The sequence below is a fragment of the Piliocolobus tephrosceles genome, chromosome 18 (assembly GCF_002776525.5).
Source record: "Piliocolobus tephrosceles isolate RC106 chromosome 18, ASM277652v3, whole genome shotgun sequence".
Taxonomy (NCBI): Eukaryota; Metazoa; Chordata; class Mammalia; order Primates; family Cercopithecidae; genus Piliocolobus; species Piliocolobus tephrosceles.
In genome coordinates, this window is record NC_045451.1 from 57324013 (window position 1) to 57344387 (window position 20375).

The following is a 20375-nucleotide window of genomic DNA, read 5'->3' on the forward strand; positions in this document are numbered from 1 at the left end:
ACACACACAACACACAAATACACAACACACACAAAAACACACATACAACACACACAAACACACATACGCAACACACAAACACACAAAAACACACACACAAAAACACACAAACATACAAAAACACAACGCACATACATACAACACACAAATACATACAACACACATACAACACACAAACACACATACAACACAACACACAAAAAATAACACATACAACACAAAAAACACATGCAACACACACAGCCACAAAACAAGAAAACATACAACACAAACCACACACACATACAACACACAAAACACATACAACACACATACCCATAACACAAATACACACAAAATACACACATACTACACACACAACACAAAAAACACAAAGCACACACAAAACATACAAACACACGACACGAACAACACACACAATGCACAAAAAACACAACACACACGTACCACACACACAAACCACAAAACATACAACACACAAAAAACACATACAACACACACAGAGCACACACAAAACACACACACAACACACATGTACTTCTGCCTTCTCTTATGCCCTCAACCCAAACCTGCTTCAACAGGCAACTACAGAGATCTTATTGCTGATTGTCAATGAAGAGGGGACAGAGAGGCTTCCTCCCACCTAGTCTTCAGCCCTGGACACCAGCCTGTCCATAACAGTAGCAGTAGCAGAAGCTCAGCTGTGTGAGTTCCAGCTGGGCCCCAGGCAAGGTAGCCTGCATTGCTGCATGTATTTAAAATGCATTACAACATCCCAAGAAAACAGCACTTATTATGGACCCTGTCCTGCAGTTGACGAAAGTGAAACTCCAAGCAGTTAATGCATTTGCCCAAGGTCACAGAGCTAGCAAGCAGTGAGGTGGAATTAGAACCCAAGTGTGTCTAACTCCCTGGCATGAATCCTTTACTTCCAAGCTGCCTTTGCGTTTATTCCCTAAGCAGCAGCCCTGGGAACACCCAGGAATGAGCCAGGTCGAGGCATGTTTTGGGGGCAATGGCATCTTTTTGATAGAAACAAGAAGATTCAGGGTGTGGTGCTGGATGTCCCCACGGAGAACAGGCCTGAGAGGGTTCATTCATCACCGCCAAGCCAAGTGACAGTGGGGTTCCTCCTCACCTCCATTTAACACTATGGGAGGTTACACATTAGAGATTTGGAACCACAAAACTCCCCAGCCCCTGATAAGCCCAGCCAAGCACATAGTTTGCAGGTTATGTAAGCATGTAGAACAACTTCAGACCGAGTTGTTTTCTTCTGCAACCCCTCCCTCCTCTGCTTTAAGTAAGGTCAAAATGAAGTTATTTAATCCAAAAATTATAAAAATAAAATGCTAAATGTCAAGCAACTTAGGCATTTTAAAGTAAGAGATTATATTCTGCATTAATCCACAGGGATGTCTTCTCTTCCCTATCACTATTTTCTCACACTGTCCTCCCGGTTATTATTATGGCTCACTTCACACTCAAATGGTAACATTTAAATTGATCAAGCGTAGAAAGAGACATCATCTCAGTCCCAAGAATCTCCCCCACCTAAGTCAGAGACAGCTGCTGAAAAGGAGCTGCTGGAAGGCTCGCAGTAGCGATTCTGCACTGCCTCTTTCTTTTGTGCATTGTCTAAAGGAGGAGCCAGTGCATGCACACCTTTCAGTGCAGACAAAACGGTCTTCTTTATCTATAAAGGAGCCACTTAGATCAACCAGACTGGCCACAGGATGTCACTGTTACTCCACACACACACACAATAGCAAGTGCGCGTTTCCACCAGGGGTTGGATCTGGCCCGGGACCCGGGCTCCCCTCAGCCCTGCCTGTCACAGAATTGTCATCCCTTCAGGTGGCACACCACAAGCCAGCAGCGCGTGCCCTGTAAAAGCCATATAGCCTGACCCATTGTCTCAATATTCGCATTGTTCTGTATCAAAGAGGACAGGAAGAGAAAGAGAAGTGAAAACAAGAAAGGATCAGCGTGGTCCCACACATCATGGGTTCTCCAAGAGTTGGACTTTGAACATTTGATGACCTTGGATAGAGCCCAGGTCCTTTTCATATATTTTATAGTGTTATATAAGGATAAGAATATCTTTCACTTATCTTTATTTTCTAAAATTTCTGGAAAGGATATGGAATACTTAAGCTATCCTTAAGCTGTCTTCACTCTTCACGCGGATGCTGCTTTGCATTGGAGCCTGAGGTGAGGCCAACACTAGTTAAATGCTTTCCTTTTATCCCAACAAAGCACCTGCCTCTCCCCACCACCCATTCCTCAGATGTCTCCTAGACTCAGGGGCAAGCTGAAGTTCAGGAAGCATGCATGCTCTGCAGCTGGCAAGCAAATGCCACTTCACAGTTGGCATCATGAAACTCTTACCAGGGAACACGCCAGTAGCCCCTGCTGGAGCAGGAGAGTCACCTTCTATTCATGGCTGGCAGCTATTCTTCTTTCCTTGCTAGAGCCCCCTCAGGGGGATGGTTTTCTTTTATTTTATTATTTTATTTTATTTTATTTTATTTTATTTTATTTTATTTTATTTTATTTTTGAGACAGAGTCTCACTCTGTCACGCAGGCTGGAGTGCAGTGTTGCGATCTCGGCTCACTGCAGCCTCCACCTCCCGGGTTCAAGTGATTATCCTGCCTCAGCCTCCTGAGTAGCTGGAATTACAGGCATGTGCCACCACGCCCGGCTAATCTTTTGTATTTTTAGTAGAGATGGGGTTTCACCGTGTTAGCCAGGATGGTCTCAATCTCCTGACCTTGTGATCCACCTGCCTCGGCCTCCCAAAGTGCTGGGATTACAGGCGTGAGCCACTGCACCTGGCCAGAGGGATGGTTTTCTATCCATGGCTCCCCCATAGCCCAATTCCCCTTTGCCCCCATTTTCTACCATTATCCTCAGTGTATACTCTACACAGTCATCGGCATGAAATGGTTAAAGCTAGAATCACAGACTACCATAGCCAGTGGGAAGGGGTGTTTTGGGTAGCCAGGGAGACATTTAACAATGCAGCATAAAAGGTAATCACAGAACAAAGATACTTTGACTCATAAAGATGGGGAAAACCTTTTGCCTTAGAAAAGTGACTATAATGTAGCCTGGAAGTAGCTTTCATTTCAGTGGAAGTTACAGCAGTTGAAACCTCCCTGCCACATGTCACCCTACTTTAGCTATACCATAGCAGCAAAAAGAATTAAAATAAATAAAGCAAAGAGTTTCTTGTAGAGTGAGCATTTAAGAAAGGAAACTGATTGTTCCAGCCTTTGCAAGGATCTGTGCAGTAGCTAAGAGCTACAGCTACCTAAATACAGTTGATGGAGGTTTTGTTAATCTCCACACTAAGAGTCTTTCTGCATATTGATATCAGTATAAGAAAACCGTTAGTTATTTTGACTGGAAGTGGCTTGGATCACTGTTAGGAATGGACACCTCAAGATCTAGGAGAAAATCAGTAGGCTAAAGGGAACCAAATAAGACACCAAGAAAATCCAGACAAGGACAATTGCCTTAACTATACTTGCCTTAGGATTTGAGTAATTCCCTAATGGTAATGGTTTAAAATAAATGCCAGAATAAAATCTGTCTAACAATTGCTTTTCTTTCACATTCATATGGCTATTTTTTGTATCTACATTGTGTTAAATACAAAGACTATGATGAACAAGGTAGCACATTCCCTGCCCTCAAGAGGTTAATTAGAGAGACAGATAAAAATGCAGCTAATACAGTGTGAGAGGGACTGTGTGTAATGAAGAGTCTGGCTGGACTGTGGCCTCAGATACTGGGGGCTAACCTCTAAACCCTTGGGATTCCTGAGTGATTGGAATGTTTGTTATTCATGGTGCACCCCTCAGACCACACCTGCAGCTGACGCTAAAAAGATGACTCAAGACTGGGGCTGGCCATGCCAAAAAGGCCAACAGTATGATTAGAAGGTTGGTGCCTGAGTCTTCAGATATCAGCCTGACCTTCAGGGAGAGGATGAGGCCTGGACACCGAGTTCAGCTGCCTGCCGATGATTGAATCAATCAGTGTATGTAATGAAGCCTCAGTTAACACTCTGGAAGCTGAGCTTGGGAGATCTTCCCTGCTTGGCAATACTCTCTGTGCATTGTCACTCATTGCTGGGAAGGTAATACATCCCTGAGGACACTGGAAGCTTCGAGTTTGGAAACCTCCCAGACTTCTTCCTGGTTAAATACAGCGTTTTCAGAGAGTTCTGTGAGTCTCTCCAGTAAATCATCAAACCTGGGGGTGCCTTGAGGGATGGAGACCCCTAAATTTGTACCCAGCTGGTCTAAAGTGGGGGTACCCCCCAAAGACCCCCAAACTTATGGCTGATGTCAGAAGCCTTGGGCAGACTTCTATCTGTACTGAGGACTGTGCTCCATCTGAAAGTTTGGTCTGACACTGGATGGGCTAGAATAAAGGAAATTTGGGGTGCCAGACGCACACAAAGGAGACAATTTGGTCCAGACTGTGGGGGGTGGGGAAGAAATGCCAGGAAAGTCTTCCTGGAACAATTATCTCTGGCACCTGGAGGAAGGATGGTTCAGCACCTGAGCTCCAAGTAACCCTTGAGAAAAGCACACTCAATCCCAAAGAGGACGTTTCATTCTCAACAAAGCACTGTCTTGATTTCAAACACCCAAGTCACAGAAATACTTCTGGTTTTGCTCAGGAAGTTTCCCTGTCCACAGCGTGCCCAGCCAACCACTAAAGAAGGAATCAGGCTCCCAGAGAGGATAGAATCGACAAATGACTAACCACACCCCAAAATGATGCTGCGACAGAGCAGGGGCGAGCTGCAGGTTAGCCGTGGGAATCGAGGTGAAGACGGGCTCACCCAGTCACACCCTAAACTACTCCTCTCATGGAAGGAAGTGTGCATTAATTTCCCTTTGCAGAGAGAAGTTACTAGGCACTGAAAGTTTCTAAAATTTATTCAAAGTAAACAGTAAGTTCTTAATAGAGTGGATCAGGCCATCAAAGTATTATATGGCAATGCTTGTCCTCGATTACCTTTCCTAAGGGTTCTTATCCATGAGGTGCTTCTTGAGTAAATGCATACGGTTTCTCCCTTCCATCCCTGCCAATTCAGATACACTCCCCTCCACAAGCTGGTAAACATTCAAAGGAGAAAGTGATTGAAGAGACCAGGAGCAAGTGTTGACCCTGGATGGAGTGCTTCGGCACTGCACATGCTGCTCTACACTGAAGGATCTATTTATAGGTGAATTTATTACCTCAGTCTTACTCTACACAAGAACGGAGCCCATTGTACCCTCAGCCTCCAGCACTCCGGCAAGGCGGTTACTCAATAAATGCCTGTTCAATCAAATGAAGTTAAATAATAACTCTAAGAACAAAATAAACCTCTAGTAATATCATTTCTGATTTCTGAACATGGTCCTGTTTTGAGTTAACTCCCATTGGAACAGGACGCTCCAGTGAGTCTCCTTCCTCCTCCCCAACCCCATCACAAGCCCACCTGCCATTGCTGAAATGAGTGACTGCCTGCTCAATCTCCAGATGCCCACGTGAGGGGAAACACTTACATCAGCCCTTTTCTCCTCCTCATCTGCAATTCGTCCCTCACCTTCATTCAATTACTCAACAAATGTTCACTGAGCACCTGGATCTACTTGCTGGGAACATAGCTGGAAACAACCCCATCCTGTCAGAGCTTGCCTTCTTCTGGGTAAAACAGTATAAGTAAGTAGCATACAGCGTATATTAAACAGTAATAAATGCCAAGGGTATAAAGCAGAGATAGTAGCAAGGACACAACTGGTGGCAAGGGGTGCGATTTTAGAAGAACAACTAAAGGAGGGCCACGCATTGGAGCAAAGAGCTACAGGAGATGGGGGGTGAGCCACATGGACTCCAGGGAAAGAGCTTCCATGCAGAGGACCCAGTCAGTGCACAGATGCGGGGCGAGAGCATGCCTACCATAAAGAAAAGTGGAGATTAATGCAGTAGAAACAGAATGAGGAGATGAGAGCAGAGAGGAAATAGAGGCAGCTAAGAGTGCAATGTAGTAGATGTTACTCTGAATGACATAGACAGCCATCAGAAAGGTTTTCAGCAGAGTGCTATGATCTGATGTGTTTTAACAGGATCGTGTAAGCTGCTGGGCTGAGAGGGATTGGACGGAGCAAGGAAGACTGGCTGGGGCTACTGTAGATGTCCACGCAAGAGATGTGGACAGCTGAGACCAATGTAGCAGCAGGGAAAGTAAAGAAAATGATCAAAACCTGTGTATAATTGGACGGTGGAGATGACCGAATTTGGTGACAGATCAGACATGGGATGTGAGAGAGTAGTCAAAGACGGCTCCAAGGTTTGGCCCACACTGCCAGAAAGAAGCCACTTTTTGAGATGAAAGATGAAGAAGGCTAGGAAAGAGCAGACCTGGGAGGAAAATATCTGGAGCTTAGTTTGGGGCTTACTAACTTTGAGACTCCTGTCGGGCATCCAAATGTTTCCTCCTCCTGATGAGGAGGCAATAATTATATGTATATATCTTTATAAATATATTTTGTGCATATATATATAGTGTTTGTGTGTGTGTGTATTTGCAACTTGGAGGACATGTCCAGGATGGAGATACCAGTTTTGGAATTAACAGCATATAGATGGCATTAACCAGAGAAGAGAAATGAATTCACCAAAGAAAAAAGAAGGAGGAAAAAAGGAGACAGTATCTGTCAATTTTCTAGAATGGCATCAAAACAAACATGCATCCCATTAATCACATTCCACTCCAATTCTTCCCTTGCCTGTAATCCAGGACAGAGCCCACTCTTTTCTGTGGCAAAAGAGGTGGACTTGAATTTGGGGTGAAAATACGGTGGTGGCCACTCAGAATGTAGATTGTATCTGGTATCAGTAGCGTTTAGTGTATCAAGGTCTTAGGAAGCAAGTAACTATTTCAAGGGAAATGATACCTAAAATGGTGCTAAAATATCTTAAAACTAGAGTGAGGTTGAGGTGAAGAGTGAGGCTACAGTTGGGAGGGGATAAACTGCGTCCCTTTCTCATTTCCTATTCTTGCCTGTCTGCAAAACAGAGGCCATGGGCCTTCTGCCTCTTCTACTTTCCTCTAGGTGACTTGAAGCTCCATAGTTTGCCACAGTCCACATTATGTCATTCTTTTCAATAAAGCCAAATTAGTAAATGCATACCTTAATGTGATTCAAAGTGGGTAACTTTAGAACAAATTTACGAATCAAAAAGGAAAATAACTTGTTAATCCAAATATCCCCAATTTTGGACTCAAAAAAAAAAAAAAAATCTAACATCATGGCAGCTCCATGCTCAGGGTAACAACAAATAAAGAAGGTCTGAGTCTTTCTCTTAACTGTGATAGAGGCTGGGGGCAGGGCAAGGGTAGGGGGGAGTCCTAGACAAATGCTCCATGTCTTTGCTGTCTCTGGAAAAAGCATTAACTTTGCCAAAAAAAAAAAAAGGGGGGAAAAGTTAAACAAGCGGTAGCTCATTTCAACTGGATGAAGAACTTAAAAAGTGAGCATTACCTCTTCTTGGTACCTCTAAATGGCCATCTCTTGATCCTGGAATCGCAGAAGCCGTGATGGGGAAACCGAGGCCGAGAGCAGGTTCTCGCTCAAAGTTGCAAAGCTGGAAAGCTCCAAGCCCTATGTAGAGCCCGTACCTTCTGATCGCCAGCCAGAACATTCTCTACACCACAGCAAATGGGTTCTGAACTAAAAAAGAAAAAAAACAAAACAAAACAAAAAAAACCTCTCATTTGGGGTTGAATCATCTGAAGTTAGAATTTCTGCTGTGTATTAGAAAAAAAAAAAAATGGGCCGGGCGCGGTGGCTCAAGCCTGTAATCCCAGCACTTTGGGAGGCCGAGACGGGCGGATCACAACGTCAGGAGATCCAGACCATCCTGGCTAACACGGTGAAACCCCGTCTCTACCAAAAAATACAAAAAAATCTAGCCGGGCGAGGTGGCGGCGCCTGTAGTCCCAGCTACTCCGGAGGCTGAGGCAGGAGAATGGCGGCAACGCGGGAGGCGGAGCTTGCAGTGAGCTGAGATCCGGCCACTGCACTCCAGCCCTGGCGACAGAGCGAGACTCCGTCTCAAAAAAAAAAAAAAAAGAAAGAAAAAAATGCTTTCCTAAGTGTTAAGAGTTCAAGGTGTCCCAGTAGCGAACACACCACAGGTCTTCAGCAACAGAGGTGGCAGATGAAAAATACCTTCATTACTGACAGGGTTGATGGTGGAGGTCATGGTTTCTAATTGTGGGGTGGGCTTCCCTACCCGAGTCTCCAGAATGGACAGCCTCCCCCACCCATTCCTCCGCAGCACAGGGACGGAGTGGCCCTGTGAGATGTACAGATGGGAAGAAGGAACAGGTGCACCAGATGCAGGCTCTCTGCGGGTGGCCTCGCTCCTGGAGCGGGCAGGGCATTGGGAACTGCGCTGCACAAACCCTGTTATCGCTAGGAACTTACCATGTGATGAAATCATTCCTCTCCTCTTCTAAGAGGAGCCGGAGGGGCATCAGGTAGGTGGTCAGGAGTGTAACTGCTAGTGAAGCTCCCTCGGTGGCAGGAACTTCAGGAGACTGCAAGCGGCATGAGGACAGCAGAGCACTCCTCTCCCCTGATTGTGTTCGACTGCACGAGCCACAGTCTCCTAAGCTGCAAGACAGACACAGAAGTATCTCAAGTAGCAAATGAGGTGCAAAGCGATGGCAGGTGCCGCAAATGATAGTCATTATGACAGAGTAGAAGGAAAGGCTGCGGGAAGAGGGAGGTAGGAGAATAGGGGAGAGAAAACGGGTAGAGAGAGGTGCAAACCAGCAAGGGATGTAGGAGGTGGAGAAGACCCCACCAGAGAGCCTGCAGGTGTGAGAATGGCTCATGTGTGCAAGAGCAGGCAGCGTGGCTGGGACCCACATGGGACCGTGAAGACATGATGCTGCAGGGAACAATGTGCGTCAGTGCTGCAGCCAGGCACTGTAACTTGGTGCTGTGCTGAATGAAGTGGAAGAAATGCTATTAAACTCGTGACTCCATGAGGTCATAATATTCCCAGTGAGCCCACGCCTACAGAAATACACTCAGCAAGCAGGCTTTCCAGGAGCCCCTCTAAGTTATAACAAGCTGCCTGTATCCTGCTGCCAGGATGCAGAGAAAAAATGAAAGCCAGTAACGAACTACATTATAAACTTAGTGACCTGCTTCACCTCCTCTGGTTTAGTGACGAGCTCGGCTGCCTTTTGGGCACGGAGAAAGAAACATAAGGCTAGGATTAAGTTTCCTGGCTTTTGAAGTCATCAACAGTCAAAAACGCTTTCAGCTGGCATTTCTCTCTTATCCAGTCAGCTTTGATGGATTTATTTTCTTTGCCCTATTTCATGGAAGTTACTGGGGCCCATTTCCGCAAAGATGATTGCCAGGGAGTTTTTTTAGGTGGACACGAGGTGGCGCTGTCTCTCCAGCTGTTTCAGTATTCTTTTAGGACGTGCAGAGACTGGTTTCCTTAAAGTCCTTAGAGTTTTCTAACTAGCAATGAGAGTGAGGAATTCAATGGTCAGAAAGGCACTCACTTACTTTCTCCAATCTGTGGGTCTCCGAGCCCCGGGAGAGCGGTAGAATCCTTTATACACTTCACAGTCTCACGGTTTTATTTCCCTCTGTAGCAAGTGAAGCAATTAGAAAGTAGTGCTGTATTCAGATATTCATAGTCAGCAATTGGAATTCTCGCTCGTTTTGGACTCTGGCATTTTGATTTGTAAAACAAGTCTTTTTCCTTACTACAAATTACCAATGACTTTCCAATTTATTTTTTAAAATTCTCTAACAGAGTGCCCCACTTGAGGACATTTCTATTTCTGCTAAAAGACCAGGATCTCTTATATGGATTAAAGCCTAAAATTCCTGACCAGGAGATTGTAAGTCTTGCAGCTCTGGAATAGACTGAGTATTATTTTCCTTTGGGATTTATGGAGATAGCAGCAATGACCGGGGGTGGTCTGCCATGAAGAGAAGACAGTGCCTCCGTGCAGTTAAGCCCCCTTGCTAAAATCACATTAGTGTCAAAGATACAATTAGGCCCCAGGCCTCCTGATTCCTGATGCAATGCTTTTTTCATGACACTCCTCTGTCTCCGTGAGTCCAAATATCTACACGTGCCTGGACTGATAATACGTGTTACATGATGTTTGAAAATTTTTACTGGGATATCTGTAATTCTAAATAGACATGCCAAGAAACCCAGTGGCTTCTAAGCAGCATGTATAGATTCAAGAGAAAAGCAATATTCTAACTTCTGGCAAAACATCAAGTATCAAGAATATCACTTACCACAGCTGACTTGATAAGGATGCTGCTGAGGGACCAGCATGCTGCCTCATCCCAAATAGCTGCCATGGCTCCTCCCAGGGGACAGGGAGCTGGGTGGCAGAGTCCCAGGATTTTCTCTCACATCTTTTCTCTGAAGCGCTCCCAATCCTCTCCACCCCCCACCCCCTCTCTCTCCTCTCTCTCATGAGAGCCTCGCCTCCCAGAGCAGAGTTAATTAGAGCACAGACTTACTTGCAGCTTCTGACCACAATATGTACAAGCTATGAGTGGAGGAATAAATCTGATCTGAAATTTTAAATCTATGTTTTCCTTGATATTTACAGATCTTACTGTTATTTGGGCTTGTGACCCTGGAATTTGTGTTAGTTGATTTTATATTGATGCATATTTTGCATGCTCTCTAGTCCCAATTACTAAGAGACGAGCATGTTTCTCAGGCAAAGAGTCCCCTCCGGTTTCTAATATTACTGTCCCTAGTTTCATTCAGAAACTGGAAGGTTGAAGTCTTCTTCATGATAATAAGCTGCTTGCTTCCACAAGTTTGGGTTTTTTCTGTTTTATGAGAACTAGACCGTTCAGACCTAATTACAGGTAAAACGTCTAATATTTCAGGTTGGTTTTTTAAAATTGTATTTTTTCATTAATGAAGTGTGAAAAATTTTACTAATACCCTAGATACGAATTTTAAATCAATTAAAACAGAAATTTGAGGGCTGCTGGGAGGGGGAAAATTGAGGAAGTAAGTTATCTCATTTTCTAGAGCAATGAAATAATATGGATGCAATTCATTCATTTATTTATCCACAGAACGTATATGGAAGAGTTAGTTTGTTAGATATAGAACACTTATTATATTAGGCTTATTATACATGAGGAACTAGGGAGAGATGACAGTGAACCAGAAACACTCAATCCACAAATATTTTGTGAATCAATGAACAATGAATGAACAAATACATTGCATTTATATTATTTCAATTTAATTATTTTAGATACAGCAATGCTATTCTTCCCCTACCCCCATTTTGGCTTTTTAGATTTTTTTTAATTGTTTTAATTGACATAATGATTGTACACATTTATGGAGTACATAGTGGTGTTTCGATACTTATACTGTATATTGATCAGATCAGGGTAATTAACATATCCATTATCTCAAACATTTATCATATCTTTGTGCTGGGAACATTCAATATCCTTCTTCTAGCTATTGGAAACTGTTTAATATATTATTGTTAACTATAGTCATCTACGCTGGCATAGAACACTAGAACTTATTCCTCCTATCTCTCCAAATTCAGTTTTCAATGGTTTCACTGATATACACTCTGGATGCAAAATATTATTCTCTAACCTGGCTCAAATACTTCTTATTTGATCCAAGTTCCTTTATGATAAATACATGCAGCTTACTCCTCCACTGATGATCAATTTATCCCCCTAGTAGCCACCTGGCCTTAGAGAAATTCACAGTCCCAAAAAATCATGAAATCAAATGTCTACAGGGCCAGGTGGTCATTAAAAAGCGAACCAGGTGGGGCTAGGTCAGGACTGAGGTGAGCTGGATAGCAGAGCTCCAGGACCTTCTAAAGGGCTGATGGCCAACTGTTGCCTCAGGGAAGCAAAGCTGTATTGTGAGATCTTCAAGTTAGAAAATCTATATTGCTGCACAAAATCTCTGATTTCTGAATGATAACAAGAGATTTTGTTAGAACACTGCACAGGCCAAATAAAACATGTTTGTGGGCTGGATCCAGGCTGTCAATCTGAAACCTCTGATGTATAGTTTCAGATTAAATGAAGGCTTTAGTGAGATAATAAACTCAATCTACCAACCTAATTCAGAACTACCGGGCTTTATAAAGACGGCTTCCTTCACAGCTAGAATTTGTTTAATCCCTAAATGGAAACATTTATTAATTAAACACAGCACCATCCTATTGACAAATTTGGTGATTATCACCGAAACTTCTAACAAGCTCGTGCAGAAGTTTGAACTAGAAGAGGGTAAGAACCTTTACTGGGAAAGGTTACCTACATTACAGTTGCTCGGCTTGTTTTATGTAAATGAAAATTAAGAGATATTGAAGCTCTGCAAAAGTCTTCTTAAGATGTAGAAGAGTATGGAATTTTTAGCAGAATCTAATATAATGGCTCAAATAAATCAATACATTTATTATCAAAACAAAGCTTCAGGCCAGGCATGGTGGCTCACGCCTGTAATCCCAGCACTTTGGGAGGCCAAGGCAGGCAGATCGTGAGGTCAGAAGACTGAAACATGGTGAAACCCCGTCTCTACTAAAAATACAAAAAATTAGCCGGGCATGATGGCAGGTGCCTGTAGTCCCAGCTACTGGGGAGGCTGAGGCAGGACAATTGCTTGAATCCAGGAGGCGGAGGTTGCAGTGAGCTGAGATTGTGCCATTGCACTCCAGCCTGGGTGACAGAGCAAGACTCCGTCTCAAAACAAAGAACAAAACAAAACAAAAAACAACAACAACAAAAAGAAAAAGCTTCAAAAGAGTTTCTAGGTTATTATTCCTCAATTTCTCATAAAAGCAAAGAAAAAGTTGGCTGATGCTTTAGATCATGTATTCACTCAACAAACAGTTATTTTTGTTCCTAGAATAACTTGGCATCTTGAGATACTTAGTTTATTGTGCTCTGAAAGCTTTTCAGTACGGAGTCTACCTTTCAACAAATCATGTTCAACACATATTTATTAAATACTACTTTCTAGCAAATTTATTATAGAAGCAGATTTGACTTTTTGGTATTGGCAACATGAAGAGGTCAGGTGTGTATTAAAATATCTCACGTACCACATAAATATATACACTTACTATGTACCTATAAAATTTAAAAATAAAAATAATGGCCAGGCATGGTGGCTCATGCCTGTAATCCCCGTATTTTGGGAGGTCAAAGAGGGAGAATCGCTTGAAGCCAGGAGTTGAAGACAAGTCAGGGCAACATAGCAAGACCCTGTCTTTACAAAATATATATAAAAAAAAAATAGCCAGGTGTGGGTGTGCCTGTAGTTTCAGCTACTCAAGAGGCTGAAGTGGGAGATTGCTTGAGCCCAGGAGTTTGAGGTTGTAGTTAACTATGATCATGCCATTGCATTCCAGCCTGGGTGACGGAGCAAGACCTTGTCTCAAAAATGGAAATAATGAAGAGGTCAGGTGATTCTCCTTTAGAGAAAACAAGCATAAAATGGACAAAATTGTCTTTTAAAAAATTTGTTTTGGCATGGAGAAACCTACCAAAGCCAAAAAATAAATTAAGCAGAATTTATTCTAATATACAAAAACTGATAGAGTTTTTGGGCAGGAATGATGGAAGTCTGTGGTCTCTTGCCTGGGCTATTCCTATGCTCCCCTTTCTCAGTTCAATTGGCAAGAATATGGCCATGCCAACTTAGGCAGGCTGTAATTAGAAAGGGACTTTGCCGCCAAAGAAGGCAGACTTGCCTTGGGGTATGGGGAATGAACAAACTTCTATTACATTCACAGCTAAATATGGCAACTTTGGTTTGGAATAGACTGTAAAAAGCTGCAGCTTTTCTAGACTTAGGTCGTGTTTCTCAGTTTAAGGTGAGTGACCAACCAGAAATTTAATAAGGCAATCTTGGAATTTAGAACATCATGAAAGGGCTGAGATTAGCTCTCCACACATCCCTGGCTGACAACTAAACTACCTGTGTGTAGGAGAGATCCAAAGGACCCTTAGGAAATGCGATAAACCAAGGGAGACATGAGAACTGGCTGCAACTTTGAATATGTTCCTCACATAACTCAGTTGGCACAGGATGGAAGTCTAATAGGTTCAAGGTGTTTGAACAAAACTTGAGCCATCATTAGTTGACCATTAAACTATACAGACAGAGGAGTGACCTCTAGAGAGCCAGGTTAAAAATTAGAAATAGAAAACACCGATGGGCCGAGGCATCAGCAGTTGCGCATTGTGTGAGAGAGATTTTCCACAATGTAAATTAATAGATGTGTAAAAAATCAGGAAAGTGTGACCCATACTTGGAGGATTTGGGAGGAAACAATTTTTAGAAACTGACTCTGAGCGATCCTAGATGTTAGGCTTAGCAAACAAGACTTTAGACAGCTGTTATAGATATGTTCAAATAATTAAACTAAAACAATAAACAAAAAAGAGTTAGAGAAAATTATGCTCAAAGGTTAAAAGAAAAATATGCTAACAACTGGTCAAGAAGTAAGAAGTCCACACAGAGAAATAGAAACTATATGAAAGAACCAAATGGAAATTCTAGAGTGTAAGTGTATAACTGAAAGAAAAATATTTACTAGCTAGGAACAACTGCAAACTTGAAATGGCAAAAGGAATAAAAGGAAACTCAAAGATAGATAAATGGAAACTGTTTATAGATAAGATAGATAAATGGAAATCTGAAGAACAGAGAGAAATAAAGGGAAAAAAATAAACAGATTCTCAAAGATTTGCCAGATAACATCAAGCATTTCAACATATGTGTAATGGGAGTTCCAGTGGAAGACAAGAGAAAGGTCCAGAAAATTCGCTGAAGAAATAATGGCTGAAATCTCCCAAAACTTGATGAAAATCATTAACTTACAGATCCAAGAAGCTCAACAAGCATCAGATAAAATAAACACAAAGAGAACCACATAGAGATACATCATTGTCAAACTGCCAAAAGATAAAAACAAAGAGAAAATCTCTAAAGCAGCAAAAGAAAATGACTAATCCTGGACAAAAGAATAACATGATAAGCAGCTGACTTTCATCAGAATCAGTGTGACCCAGTGGGCAGTGGAATACCATATTCAAAGCACTGAAAGAAAAAAAAGTCAATCTGAAATCCTATATTCAGTAAAACCATTGTTCAAAAAGAAATTAAAGAAGCATCCAGGTGGACAAAATGAGAAAATTCCTTTATAGCAGAACTTTGCTACAATACATACTAAAATTTAAGTTCTTCAGGATGAAAGGAAATATCAGAGTAACTGGAATCTCCAGAAAGAAATAAAGAGAATTTGAAATGGCAAGTAAATTGGTAAATATTAAAGATTGAAGATCATATATGTTTTTCCCTATTCTTATACTAATTTTTTATAGACATAAGGTTGTTTAGGGCATTAATTACAACACCATTTTTTTATTTATACCTGACATTGATATAACATATATAATAATAGCAGTAGAAGGAACAAGAAAATTGAGTTGTGTTAGTTACTATACTTTTCTCAGGTTAAACCAGTATTAACCTGAGATTGTCATAAATTAAAATTGAATATTGTAATCTCTAAAGCAGCCACATTTTTAAGTTTTCAAAAGCTACAACAACAAAATAAACAGGATTTAAAATGGTACACTAAAAAATACTTATTTAACACAAAATAGTCAGCCAAAGAGGAATAGAGGAACAAGAAAAAGGACATGAGCCTTATAGGGAAAAAATACCAAAATGGGAGGCATAATTCAATGACATCAACAATTACATTAAATATTAATCAACTCAGTGCTCCAATCAAAAAGCAGAAAGTATCAGACAAGAACAAACAAGATTCAATTTATATGCAGTCTACAAGAGAAACACCTTAAAGTCACACAGATTAAATTCACATATTCACATGTCAAATTTACATGTTCACTATATTCCATGAATATAGTAACTGTAGGAGAATTAGAGTGGCTATGCTAATATCGGACAAAGCAGACTTTAAGAAAAGACCTATTACTAGAGACAAAGAGGGACATTTCATAATGATAAAAGTATTGACATGACCAGAAGATACAATAATCATAAATATGCATATACTTTATCACCAGGGCCAAAAAAATTACATAAAACAGATTGAAAGGAGAAATGGACAATTTAATAATTATATAGAGAGACTTTAATGCTCCTTTCTCAGTAATTGAAAGATCATAACAGAAAATCTGTAAGGATATACAAGTCTTGAATAACTTGATCAAACTGACAAATACAAACCATTTAACCCAAAAACAACAGAATATACATGATTTTCAACAGCAGGCAGAAATCTTAGAAATCCCCAAATATTTCAAAATGAAACAACATACTTCTGAATATCTCATGATTCACATAACAAATCATAAGGGAAATTCAAAAATATCATAAACTGAATGTAAATGAGAACCAGTATATCAAAATCTATGTGTCACAGCTAAAATGTTGCTTAGAGAGAAATTTGAGCTTTATACACTTCTATTAGAAAGGGGGAAATACCTTACATCAATAATGTAAGTCTTCATCTTGAGAAGTTAGAAAAAGAAAGCAAATTAAGCACAAAGTACTAGGAAGGAAATAATAAAAATCAGAGCAGGATGCCATGAACTAGAAAATAGAAAAAAGCAATCGAAGAAAATCAATGAAATCAAAAGTTGGTTCTTTGATATGATCAACAAAATTGAAACAGTAGGCTAGCTAGATGTCAGTCAAGAAACAAAGAGAGATGAAAATTTTTCCAAATTTGGGAACGAAAGAGGGAACGAGACTACAGACACTATAGAAATTAACAGGCTTATAAAAGAATATCATGAACAACTGTATGCCAAAGAATTTGTTAACTTAGATGAAATAGACAAATTCCTAGAAAGACACAAATTATCAAAATTGACTCAAGAGTAAATAGAAATTTTGAATATACTTATGCCAAGTAAAGAAATTGAATTAGTAATTTAAAGTCTCTCCACAAAGTTCAGGCACAGATGGCATCACTGATTAATTCTTTGAAACATCTAAGAAAGAAATAATACTAATTCTACAAAACCTGTTTCAGAAAATAGAAAAGGAGAGAATACTTTCCATTGTATTCTATGAAACCACTATTAGCCTGATACTAATGCTAGACAAAGGAATTAAAATAAAAGAAAGCTATAGCCCAATATCCTTCATGGACACAGATTTTTAAATCCTTGAGAAATATTAACAAATAAAATCTAAAAGCATATGAAAAAGATTATACTCAAAGGTCAAATGAAGTTTATCCCAGAACTGCAAAGTTGTTTTAACACCTTAAAATCAATTAACATAAAATTCCATACTAACAGAATAAAGAAACAAATTAATCACCTTAATAGATATAGAAAAAAATTACTTGATGATTTGATTCATTATACAAATTCTCACAAAATTAGGAATGAAGGGAATTTCCTCAACTGGATAAAGAACATCTACAGAAAACTTTGGCAACTAACATCACTCGTCATGGTTAAAGCCTGAAAGTTATCCTCCTAAGATCAGGAACAAGGGAGAAATGCATGCTCTCACCATTTCTGTTTAACACTGTGGTACAAAACGAGACAAATAAATAAAAGGCATGCACATTGTAAAGAAAGATGCAAAACTATCTTTATACAGAGACATAATCTTTGATATAGAAAAGCTTAAGGAATCTACCAAAAAATCTACTAAAGTAAACAAATTTGGTAATGTCACAGTTATAAGGCCAATACACAAAATTCAATGAGTGGCATTTTTATATATTAGCACCAATCAATTCAAAACCTCAATTAAGAAATCATTCACAAAAGCATCAACAATAATAAATACCTAGAAATAAATTTACTGAAAGAATGACAAAACTTAAAGGGGACCTAAAATAGTGGAAAAATAAACCACATTCATGTGTTGAAACAGTCAATATTATTAAGATGGGAATTCTCTTCAAATTGATCTTCGAATTCAAGACAATTCTTATTAAAATCCCAGGAAGTATGAGTGCAGTGGCTCACACTTGCAATCCCAGCACTTTGGGAGGTCCATGCGGGAGGATCACTTGAGCCCAGGATGTGAGCCTGGGCAACATAGTGAGACTTTATCTCTACAAAAAATTAAAAAATGAGGCAGGAGGATAGTTTCAGCCCGGGAGACCAAGGCTGCAATGAGCCATGATTGTGCCACCACACTCCTGCCTGGGTGACAGAGAGAGACCCTGCTTCAGAAGAAGCATTTTTTGTTTGTTTGTTTTTAGAAATTGATGACAAGTTGATATAAAATTAATATGGAGATACAAGGATCTTAAATAGCTGAAACAATTTTGAAAACAAATGAATAAAAAACTTCTTAGGATTTGTACTCACTGATTTCAAAACCTACTGTAAAGCTATACAGTAAGCAAGACAATGTGGTACTGGTTGTAAGAATAGTCATATAGATAAAAAATGGAACAGAGTTCAGAAATAAACCAAAACATATATGGTCAACTGATTTCAACATAGTGCGAAGGCGATTCAACAGAGAAAGAATAGGCTTTTCCAGAAAGTATGCTAGAACAATTGGACATTCATATACAAAGTAAACTAAGAAGCTTGATCCTTAACTCTCATCACAGAAAAAAAATAATGCAAATGGATGCCTGAACTAACTATAAGAGTGAGCTAAACTATAAAACTCCTAGGATAAAATTTTTGTCACTTAGGCCAGGCAATTTTTTTTAGAAATGAAATCAAAAGCATCATTTGAAAAAAAAATTGATAAATTATACTCCATCAAATATAAAAATTTTGCTCTTCAAAAGACATCATTAGAAAATTAATAGAGGCCACAGACTGGGAGAGAAGATTTGCAAAACATACATTTCATAAAAGACTTCTATTCAGAATATATAAAGCACTCTTACAACTCGATAATAAGACAATATTTTAAAATCACAAAAGATTTGGATGGTACTTCCCCAAAGATGACATACACATGGCAGAAAAGCACATTTTAAAATGCTCAAAATCATTAGTCATTAGGGAAATGCAAACTTAAAACACAATGAAAGACATCACTACAAAATTATTGAAATGGCTAAAATCAAACAGACTGACACTACCAAGCGTTGACAAGGAAGTAGAGAAACTGGAAACTGCACACATTGTTGGTGAGAATAAAATGTCATGGTCTGTTTAGAAAACAGTTTAGCAGTTTAGCAAAATGTTTCCGTATGACTCAGCAATTTCGCCCTGAGCAATTTCACTCTGAGTTATCTGCTAAAGAGAAATGAAAATATGTCCACAAGAAGATTGTTTGTACTAGCACTATTCATAATAGCTAGACACTGAAAACCATCCAAACTGCTATCAATTAGTGAAAGGATTAACCAAATCTGGTATTCATACAATGGAATAAATGAAAAGGAACAAACTACTGATAACACGCAACAACATGGCTAGACCTCAAAACACTTGTGCTACTTGAAAGAAGCCAGAGAGTAATGGCTATGTATTATATAATTTCATTTATAGAAAATGTCTAGAAAAGGGAAACTACAAAACAGAAGAAAAGATTGATGGATGCATGAGACTGGGTAGAAACAGATATTGACTGCAGAAATCCACACAGGAACTTTCAGGATGATGAAAATGTTTTAAACTGGATCATGGTAATGACTGCGTAATTGTGTGAATTTACCTACACTTGGAGAACTTCTATCCACTTACAGTGGGTGCATTTCATGGTATTTAAATCGTTCCTCAATAAAAGTTCTTAAAAACTGATTTGATCCCTGCCTCTTGGAATTTGATCCCTGCCTCTTGGAATTTGTAATCTGTGCCACGTTCTTTCTAGATCATCCCATTTCTTAATCATAACAATATTGAAACTATCCAGGTAACCAAGTTTCACATCAGAATCCCTGATATCCTTTATGTCCTATAAAAGGAGAAAGTTTTCACTCTATCTTCTCCATCCATGCTAGTTTCCATACTTCCTCAATACATGCATGTTGCCTGAGCACTTTGGGAGGCCAAAGCAGGCGTATCACTTAAGGTCAGGAATTCGAGACCAGCCCGGCCAACGTGGTGAAACCCTGTCTCTACTAAAAATACAAAAATTAGCCAGGCTTGGTGACGCATGCCTGTAGTCCTAGCTATTTGGGAGGCTGAGGCAGAAGAATCACTTGAACCCGGAGGCAGAGGCTGCAGTGAGCCAAGATTACACCACTATATTCCAGCCTGGGCAACAGAGTGAGACTTCATCTCAAAAAAGAAAAAAAAAGAAAGAGAGAAAGAA

At 40.1% G+C, this 20375-nt stretch overlaps 1 long non-coding RNA gene across 1 annotated transcript in view; it reads right to left on the reverse strand.

The window, feature by feature from the left end:
• The window catches only part of LOC111539648, a 39627-nt gene extending 29045 nt beyond the window's left edge, over positions 1 to 10582 (reverse strand). The window contains exons 1-2 of the long non-coding RNA XR_002730744.1: positions 10361 to 10582; positions 9608 to 9690 (exon numbers count right to left, since the gene is read on the reverse strand). This is a non-coding gene — a long non-coding RNA (uncharacterized LOC111539648). The remainder of the gene's footprint in view (positions 1 to 9607; positions 9691 to 10360) is intronic.
• Positions 10583 to 20375: the final 9793 nt, after the last annotated feature.